The 17,715-nt window shown below is 43.6% G+C and overlaps 1 protein-coding gene across 1 annotated transcript in view; it reads right to left on the bottom strand.

Moving 5' to 3' along the window:
* LOC147691768 (solute carrier family 22 member 6-A-like) overlaps positions 1 to 17,715 on the bottom strand; it is a 407,661-nt gene that overhangs the window by 33,239 nt on the left and 356,707 nt on the right. The gene's annotated exons all lie outside the window — the stretch shown is intronic.

The raw sequence follows: 17,715 nt of genomic DNA, 5'->3' as shown, positions 1-17,715 counted from the left end.
ACGCCATGAAGGCGGTAATTCGGGGTGCATCGATTGGACAGTTAGTGGGGGCACGGCAGGAAACCTATCGGAAGCTTCAGGATATAGAAGATAGATGGGAGGTCTTACAAACTGAGGTGGGGCTAGACCCTGCTAAACGAGATGCTCTGCGGCTGGTGAAAATAGAACATGCTGACACGCTCGAGACACTGCGAGTCATAGACCATAAGGAGTTTCTGCGCTGACAGCACGCCGAGGCAGATAGATCGGGGGTGATGCTGGCTCGCCTGGTGCGGGAGCACCCAGACATCCCGGTGATAACTAGGATACAGGCACGAGATGGGAGTATAGTGGGTACACAATCGGACATTAACCTAGCATTTTACGACCACCTGACTGCCTTATATGCTCAGCCGGAGGTAGTCGACGCTGATCAGATCACAGCCAACCTGACCGACCTCCCCTTCCCCGTTCTGACGGCAGATGCCCAGAGGGATCTCGAAGGCCCCATACCGCGACATGAAATCCAGACGGCTATCAAGTCGCTGAACCGCAACAAGACGCCGGGCATGGATGGCCTCCCGGTGGAGTTCTACGCGACGTACTCGGACACCCTAGTGCTGATACTGAAGAGAATTTACCAAGAGGCACTGACAGAGGGCCATCTGCCTGACACCACAGTGCAGGCATTGGTTGTCTCCCTGCCGAAACCCGGGAGGGATAGCTTGGCATTAGCGAATTACAGACCATTGTCCATGTCCACCGGTGGTGACACCTTTTGCATCTGGCTCTGTTCAGTCATCTGCTAGTGTCGATGACGTCGCCAAACTCTCTGTATGGCAGCCACTAGACAATGTTTCTTTTTCTTCTTGTCTAAACAGTGTGCGCTCTGGTTGCCCGTGCGATGCACTTCCGGTTAAAACACTGAAACAACTAGATTCCTCCACCCATCAGATCTTTGTTAAATTGTTAAATGCCTCACTTACTGAGGCATATGTCCCCCAGGATGGAAACACGCTATGGTAGTGCCCTTGTTAAAAAAGACTGGTGCTGATATTTTTGAATCCTGCTAATTTTCATCCTATATCCTTGCTGCCCATCTTTTCTAAAGTGTTAGAGAGACACATTAACACCCAGCTTACTGAACTGGTGGAAAGTTCTGGTTTCTTACATTCATCCCAGTCGGGTTTCGGGACTAGCCACTCGACCGAGACAGCCCTTCTTAGGGTGACGGAGAGTCTCCGACACGGTGTGGATCAGGGTGAAACTATGGCACTCATCCTGTTGGATTTGAGCGCAGCTTTCGACACCGTGTCACATTCCATCCTCCTTGACTCTCTGCGGTCTCTTGGTGTGACTGGTATGGCCTTAGCCTGGGTGGCCTCCTTTCTTGGTGAGCGAACCTTTCAAGTGTTCTCCGCTAAGGCGGCATCAGCGGTCTGTCCATCAGTGCGGGGTGTCCCCCAAGGGTCAATACTCAGCCCCCTATTGTTCAATCTTTATGTAAAACCCTTGGCTAACATCGTTGAGCAGGCGGGGCTGACTCTGTTCTCTTACGCGAATGACACCCAGATTGTCTTCTCCCTATCAGGGCGAGACGAGAATAACACCTCTGCACTAAAGTCTGGCCTCACTCTTGTGGCTGACTGGATGCAGAGGAACTGTCTCAAACTGAATGGGTAGAAGACAGAGGTGGTCATTCTGGGTAAAAATAAGAACCTCTGGGGCCCTCAGCACTGGCCAAATGAGATGGGTTCACTTCCTGTGCCCACACATGCTGTACGTAATTTGGGCGTCCAAATTGACGACAAGTTAACAATGAAGCAGCAGGCCACTAAGGTCGCAGCAACCTGTTTTTCTACTCTTAGGTGGCTACAAAAGATCCTATGGATGTTTCCCATTCCCTCCCGTAGTACGGTTGTCCAGGCATTGATAACATCTCGCCTGGACTATGGCAATATACTATATTTGGGCGCTGATGTAGCCACTGTTAAAGTACTGCAGGTTGTACAAAATGCTGCCGCGCGACTTTTGAAGAATGTTCCTAGAAGAACTTCGGCATTATCTGCCTTGCATGATCTCTATTGGCTTAAGGTCTCTAGTCGCATAAAGTTTAAGACATTGCGCTACATGTTTAGAATCAAGCAAGGCATTGCACCTACATACTTACAAAAGCTGGTGCAACCCTACAGGCCCAAACGTACTTTACGATCTTCGGAAATTGGGAATTTCATTGTACCAAGATTTAAGCTGGTAAGGATGGGGGGACGTTCCTTTTCCTATATTGGTCCCAAATATTGGAATGCCCTGCTCACAGCCCTTAAATTAGAGACCAGTCTTCTTCGCTTTCGTAGAGCACTGAAAACGCTGTTGTTCGCATAAGTAGTTGGTACCTGTATGCTGGCTTATCTGACATCTTCTTCTCCAGTCTGTCCCTAGCGCTGGGACACCCACTGTGGGTAGCTGTGCGCGGTAAAAGTTCAAATAAATAAAAATAAATAAATAAATGTTAGCAACGGAATATAAAATACTTAGTAAAGTGATAGCCCGACGACTACAGCAATACCTCCCAACGCTGGGTCACAGGGACCAATGCGGGTTCCTGCCGGGCAGGAGCACCTCTATGAATATACGTAGGCTGCACACTCTCATGGCATCTGCCACCCCTGAACTCCCTAAAGCGGGCTGCATAGTCTTGGACCTCCGCCATGCCTTCGACACTCTAGTCTGAACGTTCATGTTCTCGACCCTGGAGAGGTTTGGACTCCCAACCTCTCTGATAGCATGGATTAGATTGCTCTATACCGTCCCCACGGCTAGGGCACGAATGGAACAACATATCTCGGGAACGTATGCAATCCATCGTGGCACGCGGCAGGGATGCCCGCTGTCGCCGCTGTTATTCGTGCTGGCTCTGGAACCTCTGGCCATAACCCTAAGGGCCACGATGGAACACAGGGGGATACCGAGTGGTGGCACTCAGCACCTTCTGTTCATTTATGCGGATGACATCATGTTGTTCCTAAGAGACTTGGAGGCTGATCACGGCCCAGTGTATGACATCTTTGAGAGATTTTCTGTTATATCGGGCCTTACTATTAACCCTGAGAAGTCCGTTGGCTACTATTTTAGAGCTACCCCAGATCCCGGTGTACTGAGGTTTGGCGCTGATGTTCTCCCAATTGTGCCGGACACATTTAAGTATCTGGGGATACAGGTTTATCGCCAACAGGAGGATCAGATAGAGGGAAACGTCAAGAAGGCTGTGGCGAAACATCGGGCCTCTATAGGGTTCTGGACGATGTTACCCTTATCCGTCGCGGGCAGAATTGCACTCTCCAAGATGGTGATGCTCCCTAGACTATTATACTTCGTTGTGAATATTCCAGTGTTATTACCGCAATCCATCTTTGACGCCCTTAACTCTCTGCTAACCACTCTGACTTGGGGGACGGGGAGACGACGGATAGGACTGCGAAAGCTGCAGCTGGGGACCAGAGCCGGCGGGATGGGTGCTCCAGATTTCCGGGGGTATTACTACGCTGGCCAACTCCAGTGGTTTTTCTACTGGGTAGCAGGACGGAACATCCATGAAATAGGGTACTCGACCGACAGACTGAAACGTGGGGAGCTCCATGCCCTACTCCTCCCTAGGAGCCGCATCCCAGCGGACTGCCACCCACTTCTCCACACGGCACTGAAGGTTTGGCAGAAGGCACTAGCGTACAGGAATGCGACGGTGACATATGCGCCCAACATTCCCTTACTGGGCATTCCAACACCGCAGGGAAGACTGACGGACAGAGTGTTGAGACCATGGTCTTAATCGGGCGTGGAAGTGGTGGGCGACTTGTTTGGTGACGACCATCTTCTTACACATGACGACTTCCTACAGGCCGCGGGAGCTCCCCCCAAAATGTACTTACTGCACGCCACAGTCACACACTATGTACAGCACTGATGGGTGCCTCAACGCCTTCAGCCCCCACAGCATCAGCTGGTACACTTGATGTATCTTATGGGATTGGGCGGGCACTTGGTGCGCTGGCTGTATGTGGGAGTTAGGGCCCACGTGCTATGGTCTTGTCCTCGATTCCGTGGTTACTGGATGGAAGTGTGCCGGACACTGAGGACAGTCATGACCCTTCCAGTGCTGGAGAAGGCACAATGCTGCCTCTTGGGGCTGCGCAGAAGGCCGAAAGAACTGAAGGCTCCGTTGAAATTATTGGATATGGCGCTGCTGCTTGCAATTAGAACGCTCACCATGAGGTGGAAGTCGCGCAGACCGCCCGCTGCACACCTCTGGCACTCAGAAGTACTTAAGTGGGGACGGGTGGAGGGGATGATACTCAGGAGGGAAGAAGCAAGAGGCCTTAGCAAGTTCCCTATCTCCCTAGAATGGGAGGCTATGCTCATTACACTGGAGGGAGAAGACCAAACACAACTGGGGAACACTGAACAGGAGAATTAGATGGGAATAGTTACGCTGCATTTGGCACACAACAGTAGGTCCAGACTCCACTCACATTCCCCTACGTCAAATACTACTATACGGTGGAGTGACCCATGTAATGACACACATTAGCACCTATGCTTACTGGGAAGGGACCCATGTTCAACTTTTCATCTCAATGATTGCTCCTGCTGGATAGCCGGGAGACGACTAGTTTTTTGGTTGAAAGAGGGTGGGGTGAGGTGGGTGGGCGGAGGGATGTTTGATTGATGATATTTCATTACCTTATACAGTGCCTGTCGTGACAATTTGAGACGATAGCCTATGTAATGTTCTGATACACTATGTGACGATTACTGTTGTAAGAAATGGAGATCTGAGTTGGGGAGGAAATATAAAACCCGGCTGTAACACGCAAACCTCGCTAATGTAATGTTATGATTGATGCCAATCAGCTGTGGATAAAAACTTTTTAAAAAAAAATTGACACTGTGATATTTATGAGTTTTTCCAAAAGTGACGCATTGTCAGCAAGCTGTGTACAAAGGCAGGACTGCAACTGCGCTTCGGTAACCCGTGCTTAGGAAATGACACATTGGTTATTGTATATGAAGACAAGGCACTCAGAACAGTCTGGCAAGCTCAACTACACCATGGAGGATGCTCATTCTGCAGCAGAGAGTTGCAAGTACACCAATATTCCACTTAACCCCCACCCCAACAACCACGTAGGCAGTGCAGGAGAAGGGTGTGCCTTTATTGGCAGCAGACTTCCATCATTAATCTCCTGGAGGATGAGGTCATCACCTATTACCGGCTCACTACTACACCTGATAAAACCAAGGCTAAAGCCACCAACTTCCAGGTCCACCAACATTCCACTGCAGGTCAAGCTCATAGCTGTTCTCAACATGCTGGCATCTGTTACATTCCAGGTTACCACAGACAGAGTGGTAGGAATTTTCCAGCCAGCTTTCTCAGTCTTCCTACCCTCTGTCCTGGATGCCATCATCCACCTAACACCTCCCCATTCCCAACACAGAACAACTGTAACTGGAGACCAAGCAAGGTTTCAATGCCTTCACTGACTTCCCACATGTGCTGGGTGCTGCAGACTACACACATGTGCAACTGGCTCCCCTTGCGGAAACATCCCATCTGTACAGGAACTGAAAGCACAAGTACTCGATCAATGTTCAGCCCATCATTGACCATCAAGGGATGTTCAGCAGTGTTATGACCAAGTACCCTGGGAGTGATCATGATGCCTACATCATCAGGCACTCCATCATCAACTAGCACTTCCAGAATGGGAGTCATGGGAATGGCTGACAGATTGGTAAGTACATCTGAAGTACATGACCGACCTAATAACCATGAATAAGTAATGAAAAAAATATACATCTTTGTGTGTGCTACCTGACTCAGTGAATATGCAGTAGGGGTAAGCCACATACTTGCACCATAAATCATGACACATGTGCAATGCAAACTTGCAAGTCACACATGTTAATAGATGCTAAGCTACTGTGTGTGCCTATCAATATTGGGAAGAACCTGGCCAATGCAACATTATAAAAAAGCTGAATTGCAAGACAATGTAATAGCTATTCATCACACATAACAAACATGTCCTTGAATGTGGGTTGTTCAATCCCCATGATCATTGAGTGCCTTTTGAATCTTTGTCTTTTCAGCTGACCAAGGATATGGTCTGCAGCCATGGGTCAACAGCCCATTTGCACATCCACACACTGAGCAAGCGAGTGCCTACAACAAGGCACTGTGCAAGACCAAGGGTGTTGTGGTGCAGACTTTCTGGGTACTGAAGTCTTGTTACTGCTGCTTGGACATGTTTAAGGGGCAATTGCTATACTTTCCCCCATGGTATGTAAAATGATCCTGGTGTGTTCTATATTACACAACATCTGTGTGTGGACACATGTCCTATGGGACCAGTGCCATGAGGACCAGGAAGCTCTGGATGAGGTTGCGGATGGCCATAATGAAACTTTTCTTTCAAAAGATAGTTTCAAAATGTAAATAAATGATTGAACACTTCATTTGTGCAAGCAATTCAATTTCACTGTCACTGTAAACATCAAAACACTCACATATCACCTAATAGAAATCTAGCTCATCCCAAATGAATGTATCTAGGTGTAACGCTCACCGCACAACAACAACATGTGAACCACAATGTCTGGGTATATCAACAACATGCCGAATACATGTGCGTTGGGAAGACTCACACCAATTAAAGGTAGAAAAGTTGAACCGTGTGCACATGTTGTGAGTAGGTGTGCGACTAGAGTGTATGGACTGCCAGACATCCTACCAAAAACCTAAGGGAGTGTAAATGTATCTGTGTTCACTGAGTCAGTGTGTATGTGGTCCTTCATGACATTTTTCAGTGCCTTACACTCATGGAGGCCAGTATATTGACCTTATTCTCCTATGTATGTGAACAGAGGCCCATATGAGGTGCATGGGCACACATTGCAACCCAGTTAGCCTCAATATGCTACATCAACATTTGCAAGCACATAGCAAAATCAGTGTGGTCTCTCATATGACACATATTAATGTGGAGTCCTTACCTGTGCTGGATTGACGTACTAGGCCCAATGTAGGCACACTTGAACCACTAGTCAAGGATGCAACTGTTACATGCAGGAATGGATGTGACAGTGTTGGAGAGTCCTACTCTGAAACAATGCTGCCACTTTTACAGCTCAACTCTAAAAGGCACATAGATGTCAAGGATGTAAGCACATGAGAGATCACTCCTGCCAAGGTTGTATGCACTGATGCATCCCAGGTCAGAGTGGCATGATCTGTCAATAAATGCACATATCATCATCTGTTGGGAATGCCTACACATGTTATAAGTTCATGTATGCCCTATCTGTTGCCGAATAATGTGATGCATGGAAATGGTCGACATATATTGCTACTTGGAAGTTATCACACTAAGGCCTACTCATTCAGTCCTTGTGATGATCAAAATATAGGCTAATGCTTTTTTCCACTTCTCTACAGGTGTAATGTGCATGTGCCACATATATAGTGCCAGACATCAAGCCCAGACAGCAGATGTATGTATACCATTGCATGATATGGTCGTTGGGTATGTTTGTCTGCTAAATGATATCCTGCACATATGAACAGGTGAACCTTTGGCCTAGCAACATCACTTTCATATGTAGACAGTCAATCTGTGAGCAGGATGCCACATACACTGTAGACAATGTAGGCAGATAGTATGACCTTCAAGTTTGTCCATAATCATGTATGGCAATGTGGATATCATTTGCATAGGAGTGCAATACCTGTGAAATTAAAAGGTCTACTTCACAGCTACATATGTTAAGGCAAATATAACACATATTATTAATGTAAAGGTATCACTAACTCACAAGATGTCTGTGTATTTCACAGAAATATGTTGGCTGTCTTAGAATCCTCACCATGAAAGCAATGAATCATAAATTACATACACATACACATGCAACACATACCAAGTCCTCAAGTATGTCAGCAAATATAATTTTAGTAACAAAAGTGAGCACTGGGAGCGTTTATCTGCTTTGCATAAATCAATAAACTGTTCAACACACAATAGGCTAGTTGCATTTATAAAAACACATGCATTGGCCTATGGTGTGACGGGTTGCACCCGTAGCATCAGTCAGAAGCCACGCATCAATGCCTAAGTGTCAAAAACAATGCATTGTGCATAGGCATGTGTTGTGTGTACATCACAAATTGCCTATTCTCTACCGATTTGTGTAAGAAAAAGTGTAGTTTAAAATATGAGGCATTCACCAAGGGAATGATGCAACGGCTCAGCCATACTGCAAACTAGGAAGTATGAAGTTCCTTTCCCTTTCACTTACAGTCTTTTTGTTTGGACTGACCAGTGGAGGTGTTTGGTATATGCTCAGTTGATAGATAGGGTTTGTTGGTCTTGCTGGTGTTCTGCTGTCCCTCTTGTGTTTAAAAATTGTCATTTGTGTCCTGTATTTGTATTTTGTATTGGGTGTACATCTATTTAGTGCTGTGTAGTTTTAGGGGCAGGGGGAAGGACTTTTTTCAGTTGTGTTGTACTTAAGGGTGGGTAGTTTGGGTACAGAGATGCTGGAGAGAGGCAGAGTGAAGAATCTAACCGAGAAGGAGTTTGGTGGCGTGCTGTGGCTGGTGGTCCACTATGTCACTCAACATGATTGGGAGTGAGAGTAGGGTGAGCAAAGGTTACCCTACCCGAGAGACGAGGTAGTGGTGGCAGAAGGTTCAGTACAACATGGGCCATGTATTTAACATCCAGTGTACTGTCTACCAACTGAAATATCGATGGTCAGATATGGTTAGCCGGGAGGCAGACCTTACACATCATCTGGGAATTGTAGTTGGTGGGCTTACTGGTAAGTCCCTATATTCCATACACTTGTAGCTGTGTGACTGCAGCACACATCTGTAACTGCTTTTTCAACTGGAAGGGCCAGAATGTATTTGGGGTAGTATGCCATGATACAGGCTAACTCCATTAAATAAACAAACGTAATATAGGGGTCTGTTCGTAGTGGCATTACAAATACACAAACAGGCCATGCGGTACATTGGAGGCCCAGATGTGCTGTGGGACCCATTCATCACTGTTTTGTCACCTGGCCTGCTAGCTCATCACAGACTCCAAACTATTGGGGCCACCCACCATGTATGTTGAAGTGGAGCACAGTCACATTTCATCACACCTTCGCTTCGACAGGGTGTTCTGGACAAAATATTTATTATACATGTTTTTTTTAAAATGGTCACAATTCCTTAATGAGCTTGTATAGGGATTGAATGATCAAGGTTTTTTTTACCGTGCACTAGCAACAGGTAAGGAGCAACATGAAGAAGACAGAGAAGCATAAATACTGTTTCATGTGTGGTGCATTGTTCTGAATATATGACTTGAAAAGGTGGCAGCTAAAATCATATGTTGCAGAGTTTGGCCAGTCAAATTGGTCTGTTCACCTAGCCATCAAAGCTAGGCTCCCTTGCACCAGCTAGCAAAGTAGGCTGGTTTGATACTTTGTCTGTACTCTGTGAATCTGATATGTCCTTTGCCCTAAATTATCTGACAACACTGAAACATGGCATACATTTGTACATCATTAGGCCATGTCAACTTTGCCATATGCTACATGTTTAGCGTGCTAACAATATCAGACATTTGTGAAATCAAAGTACTGTCTCCATTTGTACACTGTGTACATGTTCAACATACACAGAACAATGTACCATGTTCTTGTCCTTTAGGTGGCTAAACAAAGCAAACACTAGGAGATGATGGACGGAGCGCTGAAACTCACTTACCCCCAGCCACAGATCTGGGTTGAATCCATCATCGTTCATTAAATCTCTTCGCCACCCCAGTTTAGACCCAGCTATATGCAAATCAGTATTGACCGTGTGCCACATGGATAAGGTATGAGTTTGTATGCATCAAGGTAATAGTCCATCCTGACATGTATGGACCGACACTGGGATATGTAAAGGACCACATGACATTGCCTGTATTTTATTATGTGATCTATGTAATTCGGGCCCCAGGTAGTTTCATGAGTCAAAATTGGAGAATCGTCCAACACGTCTGTTGATTTGGAGGTAGCTAGCCAGCCTTTATAATATGTTTCAAATACCTGCCACAGAGACATTCTTTGCTGCAATGTGTGTGGCCTTGTGTATTTGCCATAACAGTTGCGCAGGGCTGAGGCATAATACCTATACTTGCTCCACATTACTCATTTCACATAGCTTGATGGCCATAGAACATACCCTCTTGTATGCTGCATGCAAAGGATCAGGGAGTACCTAGATGGACCATGTGTACCATTCCATGTGCACTCAACATCATTGTTCCTAATCAGTCTTACTATTACTAGGGGTATACTTTTGTTTGGTCAAACACTGCCATTTCATTAACTACAAGGGCAAGACCTGAGTACTTTTGCATTGTTACTTTAGGTGAAGTATATGTTTTTTATGACAGTTGGTCCTGAATCGATCCATAAATGTTTGCTTTTGGCTGGATTTGTCCCAAATGATGTTATTTTTAACTTAAGCATATTATTGATAACAACATATCCAAGTTCAGCTTTGTCTAATACATATATCCTTCCTCTCCAACAGACAACATGACACCTGATCAAGAAAAGGCATTTGGCATTAGATTGGAGAGATTTTGCCACATCAGGCACACTGCCCAGGCTTATAGGCGCATGGGTCGAGAGTACGTACAAAGGAAGGCAGTGGGGACATGAATAGTGGGGTGTTCAGGCAAAATAGTGATTTTAGATTTAGTAATGCCTGAAGCTCAATTCCGATAAAACGGAAGTGGTCATCTTTGGTAACCTTCAGCCAGCCTGGTCGGCAGCTTGGTGGCCATAGGTTCTTGGTGTACCTCCTACCCCCACCGCTAAGGTTAGAAACCTAGGAGTGACATTTGATGACAAGCTATGTTTCATGGCCCATGCAAACAAGGTGGCAGCTAACGCCCATTTTAAGCTCAAAGTAATAAAAAAGATCATTCCTTACTTACCAGATTCAGCAGCCAAGACGTTAGTCACCTCCTTGGTCCTGACATCGTTGGACTACTGCAACGGTCTTCTGCTTAATGCACAAAGCAGAGTCACGAAAAAGCTTCAGACTGTGCAGAACGCAGCGGCACGCGTGCTATCCAAAAAACCCAAGTTTACTCCCATCTCGGACACCCTGAAAGATTACCACTGGCTAACCATTCAAAATAGGGCTAAATTCAAAGCATTATGCATAGTTTATAAGACCCTGCAAGATCAAGGACCGCGCTTCCTCAAAAAACTACTAATTCCTTATAACCCGTCTAGAACACTTCGGTCCTCCTCACTGAACCAACTTGTGGTTCAACGAAGTAGAACAGTCTCATGGGGTGATCGCCGCTTTTCTATCGCAGCCCCTAAAATCTGGAACTCCTTACCGAACCACATTAAAATAAGTTCCACGCTCCTCCAGTTCAGAAAGAAACTGAAGACGAGGGTATTCAACCAGTAAACCCAGATACCAATCTGCTGATCAGGGATACACAGCATTGCATACCAGCGCCGAGACGCCTACGGGTATTTGCACGCGCTCTATAAATATCATTAAATAAATAAATAAATAAACTGACACAATTATCGAGTTGAAAATATCGCAACAGAAATATCGCGAGTAAGAATCTTGTGGACAATAATATTGTCTTTTAGGTGATTAATATTGATGTGAAAAATAATATTTTTGTTTTAAAGTTTTAGGTGCAAGTTGTGGGTTTTGTAGATGTGGAAGGTGGGAACTAAACTAAACGACTGACACAATTATCGAGATGAAAATATCGCAACACAGAAATATCGAGAGCAAGAATCTCGTGGACAATAACATAGTTTTTTAGGTAATTAATATTGATGTGAAAAATATTGTTAATATTGATTTTTGATAATTTTTGTGTAGTTTAATATATATGTTCATTGTATATGTTTTAAAATGTTTGTTTAAATATTGTTCGTTTTTTAATATAGTTTGTAAATTAATAGTTGTTTCTAAATTTAACATAATAGTTCATTTTTTATTTTTAGTACTGTACCGAGTTGTTGGGTTTATAGGGCAATTGGGTGGAAAGGAAATTATTAAAAAATAATTGATGCAATTTTTTTTATTGATATTAATTATTTAATTGACAATTATTTGTGTTAATTGTAAAATTATTTTTTTGTAAAGTTACGTTTGAGGCATGGGTTGTGGGTTTTGTAGGGGTATAGGAAGGGGAATAAATGAATTATAATTCATTTACAATTTTTTTTAAATAATATACATTCTTCAACTGATAAGTATTTATGTAAATTGTATAAATAATATTTTTTGTTTTAAAGTTTTAGGTGCAAGTTGTGGGTTTTGTAGATGTAGAAGGTGGGAACTAAATTAATTATGACTAATTTGTAATTAATGTTTAATTAATATTCATTATTTAAATGATAAATATTTCTGTAAATAGTCTAATAATGTGTTTTTTTAAGTTTGAGGTGTGGGTTCTGTGTTTTGTAGGAGTGTAGGTAGGAAATTATTATTTATATAATTTATTGACAATACATTTTATATATTTATAATTATTTAATAGATACTTATGTACGTTAATTGTATAAATAAATAATTTTAAATTACAAGTAATGTATGGGTTTTGTATAAGTATAAGGTGGGAAGTAAACTAAATATATTTATAAAAAATTATTTATTATTATTAATAATTATTTAATTGATCATTATTATACATTGTGTAATACATGTTTGGGGTGTTTGTAGTTTTTGTATGGGTAAAGGATGTATAGGAAATTACAATAATTAAACAATATGTGTAATCTTTAATAATTGTTTAAATGATCATTCATTATGTACAAATATCATTAAAATATTTTTTAGGTTATATGTGTGAGTAGTAGTTGTAGGGGTAAAGGGTGGGAAGTTAATTAAATGTAATTCATTTATTCTTAGTTAAATAGTAATATTAATTGTTTAGTTTATTGTAAATTATGTAAATTCTTTGCTTCATGTTTGTTTTAAATGTAAATACTAGGAGTGGGTTATTTGTTTTGTATGTCTAAACAGTGGAAAGGTAATTAAATGTAATTGTTTTATTAGTAGATAATTAGTTTAAATATTTTACTAGATATTTCATTATGTAAAATGGGTAAATATTATACATTTAAATATACATTTTGGATGTGTGGTGTGTAGCTTGTAGAGATTTAGGGTAGAAAGTTAGTAAGTAATAACAACATTTAAAAGAGTAACTTTTTTAAAGTTATAATTTGTTATTGTATGTGTTGATTGTGTTATAATTTTATTTGTAAATATTTTGTATTTGTTGGTTGTTATTCTTTTGATAATAGATTTTGGTATTTTGATAAAAATAATATTTGTATTTATTTATTTATTCTCTAATTGGATTTATGCATTTTTTGTAAGAATTTGCATACATACACAATGTCGCTTCTATAACAGGTACATTTGGTAAAATGTCTACATTTTAGCAGACCATCGGTACATTACAGAGAACAATATTTTCAGCTTAGTTCTTGCAAAATATATCTGGTGTATCTTAACAGCAGCTATGAACTTAGAAGCATTTTCATTACTTAACTTTTAGTCATCGTTGCACATTATGTAGTGCATATATTTAGGTACATGTAAGTGCAAGTACAGTAGATTTGAACTTGTGCAAGAGTCTGTCCAGAAAAAACAACAAAGAACATTGACCCAGCCTGTAGCACCCCGTGGTACTCCCAGACATGTTTTTTTTTTCCTCCAACATCCTGGCTTGAGAGAGAAGCACTGTAGTCCCTGGAACCACGACCCCCAAGAGTTCCTGAGGAAGGACGAGAAGGATCCGTGGAAGAGACAGTCTCAATTTTGTTTTTTATGTCTGGGAAACTTTGTGTTGTTACTGTTATTAGGTCTGACACCCTTGAAGACCAAAAGAAAGAAAGGAATAAACAAGCACATACCATACCTCTGTTGCGACTAGGGGTCTCTTTGGCCTCACAAGCGTTATAACCCTTACAAAGTGGTGTCAGAAGTGTGATAACAGCCCTTCATGTCAAACCGTGACAAACAATTGCCTGTAGAGAGCATAATAGCCAAGCTAGCTAGTTGCACCTGCAGCTGGTGCTAGAGCAAAAAGCACAAACCTCTCAACGGGACCGGGAAGCCCTGCAGGAAGCATTGAAGGAACAGGCTAACCTGCTCACCAATAGCCAGCAGGTACAGGACACGGCCATCCTTTGGCTCATCAACACCATCGTGAGTACCAGGGTCCGACCTAATGTCCCGGGATCAGTGTTGCAACAATATCAAGATGGAGACGATCCAGACAATTTTTTTATACATTTTGAAAGAGTAGCAACCATCACAGCCTGGCCCCAAGAAAGGTGGGGCCAATATATAGCCCCTCTCCTCTCCGGAGAACTTCAGGATGCCTACCAGGCTGCCAACCCAGCCGGTACCACAGCATATGACAAGGTAAAAAAGGCCATTCTAGAGCACCTGGGTTGCAACCAAGACTATTATAAAAACAATTTCAGAAAGTACAAATGAACTTCAGGAGATAACCCACTCGCCCTCTATTACCAGATCCAGGATCTGGGTAACAGGTTGCTGAGACCCCATATATTCAGTGTGAAGAAGTCAGAAAGAAAGTCTACTTGGAGCAGTTCCTGGACGCATTACCCTCAAATACCCTTACTTCCACCACAGCGGTAGAGCTTGCTTGCACCTGCCATAGGTCCCCAGATTTATAGGCTGTCATACCACGGCCCCCTCACAACTCCCCGAAAAGCACTACCCGACCCAAACCCAAACTCCTAATTGCTCCCTGTATGTCTCTCAAAAACACCTCCCCCCATTCCAAGTGGACAAGGGCCCCAATGCTACAACTGTGCGGAGTGGTGCACATTGCCAGATAATGCCCCCATCAAACCCCAACAGTCAAACCCATGGAGTTAGGGTACTCTAGAGGACGAATATATGTAACAGGGAAGGGGCCCCATCAGTATAGGAAGGAGGTCCTCCTGAAGGGAAAAAAACAGCAGGATCTGTTAGACATCGGTCATGTCACGGTGGTGGATCCTGCTTTTGTTTCCTGGCCACAGATGAGAGACAAAAAACTAGTGAGAGTCACCTGTTTACACGGGGATACAAAAGCCTATCCAGTGGCAGAGGTTCTGTTAGATCTAGAAAACGCCCCCACTTACGGAAGGTGGGAGTTATACCCTCCCTGCCAGAAGCTGTCATTATTGGAACAGACCACCCAAAATTCGAATGATATCTAGACACAACAAAGTGTACCCCTAGCCTGGCTATGAGAGGCACCATTCAGTGGAAGTGACATAGAGAACACTCAGATGAGGGACAAGAAAACCAGACAAGAGAGACAAAGGGGAAAGAGGAACTTTAACTGTATGCACCGACCACAACCTGCTTCTCCTCTCTCCCTCGCAGACACAGATGGGACGGCCCGATGAGCTTTCGTATGGCCAAGAGGTAGGATAACACTCTCACACATGCTTAGGAGCATGTTCAAGAACAGGAGCCCAAGCAAGTAGGACCGTATCTATACTAATATATTAAAGAGAGAGCCCAAACCTTTGAGGCGGGTAATCTCAGGAACCACAGCACCAATCACAACACCCAATACAGCATTAAAAAGGGCAGTTACAGCAGAAGGACATAGGCTATGCAGACGCCCACCATATACATTTAATAGGTAAAAGAACCGTGCCGGCAAAGTAGTCCCTTGTGGGTGTGTCTGCTTTGTGCTGTGGGCGTGTGCTGGGGGCATGACAAACGCTGGGGGCGTGTCGTACGTTCCACCCTTCATGCCATGTCTCATATCGTATGCTGTGGGCGTGTTTTACTGCTTGGCTAGTGGTAATGTTACTAGGCGATGGCGCTACAGAGGAGTGTACACTTTGCCTAGTTGTAGGTACTCTGGTTATGACTTTTCAGTGGTGCTAAAAGGAGAAGAGAACCACTATCCTCTTCTGGTTAGGCAGATGCCACAAGCTGCTTGATTCTCCTTAGCACACACTTTTTATAAGCTAATGCACATATATACATGTGTTTCCACCATACATTTGACACACAAAACTGATTTCAGTCCTTTTATTCAGGGTGGTTGAAGTTTATTTCAGGAGACGTCACAGCCGACACGTGTTTCGTCGTTTTGGGGAATGTAACCCCCGACTTTTTCAAGGCTATTCTCCAATGTGTCGTACGTTATTTTCCGAGGTGATAATTCCAACCCTCGAAGGGGTTCTTGTGAGGATGTCGTGAATATACGGAAATCTTCTTTATTGTGGAAACCAATATATTGGTTCAGTATTTGGCAGCTTTTAGCCGCTGTCTTTGACTGAGAGTTATTCGTCCCCTCTGCTGTTTCTATCTGCAAGAACAGCAGAGGGGACGAATAACTCTCCGTCAAAGACAGCGGCTAAAAGCTGCCAAATACTGAACCAATATATTGGTTTCCACAATAAAGAAGATTTCCGTACATTCACGACATCCTCACAAGAACCCCTTCGAGGGTTGGAATTATCACTTCGGAAAATAACGTACGACACATTGGAGAATAGCCTTGAAAAAGTCGGGGGTTACATTCCCCAAAACGACGAAACACGTGTCGGCTGTGACGTCTCCTGAAATAAACTTCAACCACCCTGAATAAAAGGACTGAAATCAGTTTTGTGTGTCAAATGTATGGTGGAACCACATGTATATACGTGCATTAGCTTATAAAAAGTGTGTGCTAAGGAGAAGCATGCTGTGGGCGTGTGCTGGGGGCGTGGGCGTGTGCAGGCGCAGGATTACGGAAAAAAAGTGAGCGTTGTGCCCAATATTTCATTATTTTGTCGCCCCAGGTTCTGTAGATTCCAGCTCCGGGTGTCCACCTTGCTACCTTTAAATACCCCTGCACCCCATAATCATAACCCACCCTTACTCCTTAAAAAACCCCAACACCCTTAAACACTAACCCATCTTAACCCTATAAATATACCCTGTACCCCAAAACCCAAATCTATCCCTAAACCCTACAAATACCCCTGTACCCCAAAACGCAAACCAAGCCCTGAACCCTGAAAATACCCCTGTACCCCAAAACCCAAACCTACCCCTGAACCCTAACATACCCCTGTACCTCAAAACCCAAATCTAGCCCTGAACCCCTAAAATACCCCTGTACCCCAAAACCCAAACCTACCCCTGAACCCTAAAAATACCCCAAAACCCAAACCTAGACTGAACCATAAAAATAACCCTGTACCCCAAAACCCAAACCTACCCCTGAACCCTAAAATACCCCTGTACCCCAAAACCCAAACCTAGCCCTGAACCATAACAATACCCCTGTACCCCAAAACCCAAACCTAGCCCTGAACTCTTAAAATACCCCTGTATCCCAAAACCCAAACTTAGCCCTGAACCCTAAAAATACCCCTATACCCCAAAACCCAAACCTAGCCCTGAAACCTAAAAAATACCCCTGTACCCCAAAACCCATACCTATCCCTAAACCCTAAAACTACCCCTGTACTCCATAACCCAAAACTATATCTGAACCCTTAAAATACCCAAACACCCCAAAAAATATACCTCAGTACCCCAAAACATATACCCCTATACCCATACTTACCTTATCCAAACATTAAAACAAAAACATGCTTTTACCATTC

This window comes from Lissotriton vulgaris, chromosome 9 (assembly GCF_964263255.1).
Source record: "Lissotriton vulgaris chromosome 9, aLisVul1.2, whole genome shotgun sequence".
Taxonomy (NCBI): Eukaryota; Metazoa; Chordata; class Amphibia; order Caudata; family Salamandridae; genus Lissotriton; species Lissotriton vulgaris.
Note: the sequence above shows the minus strand (reverse complement) of the source record. Positions and strands in the feature narration are given on the sequence as shown.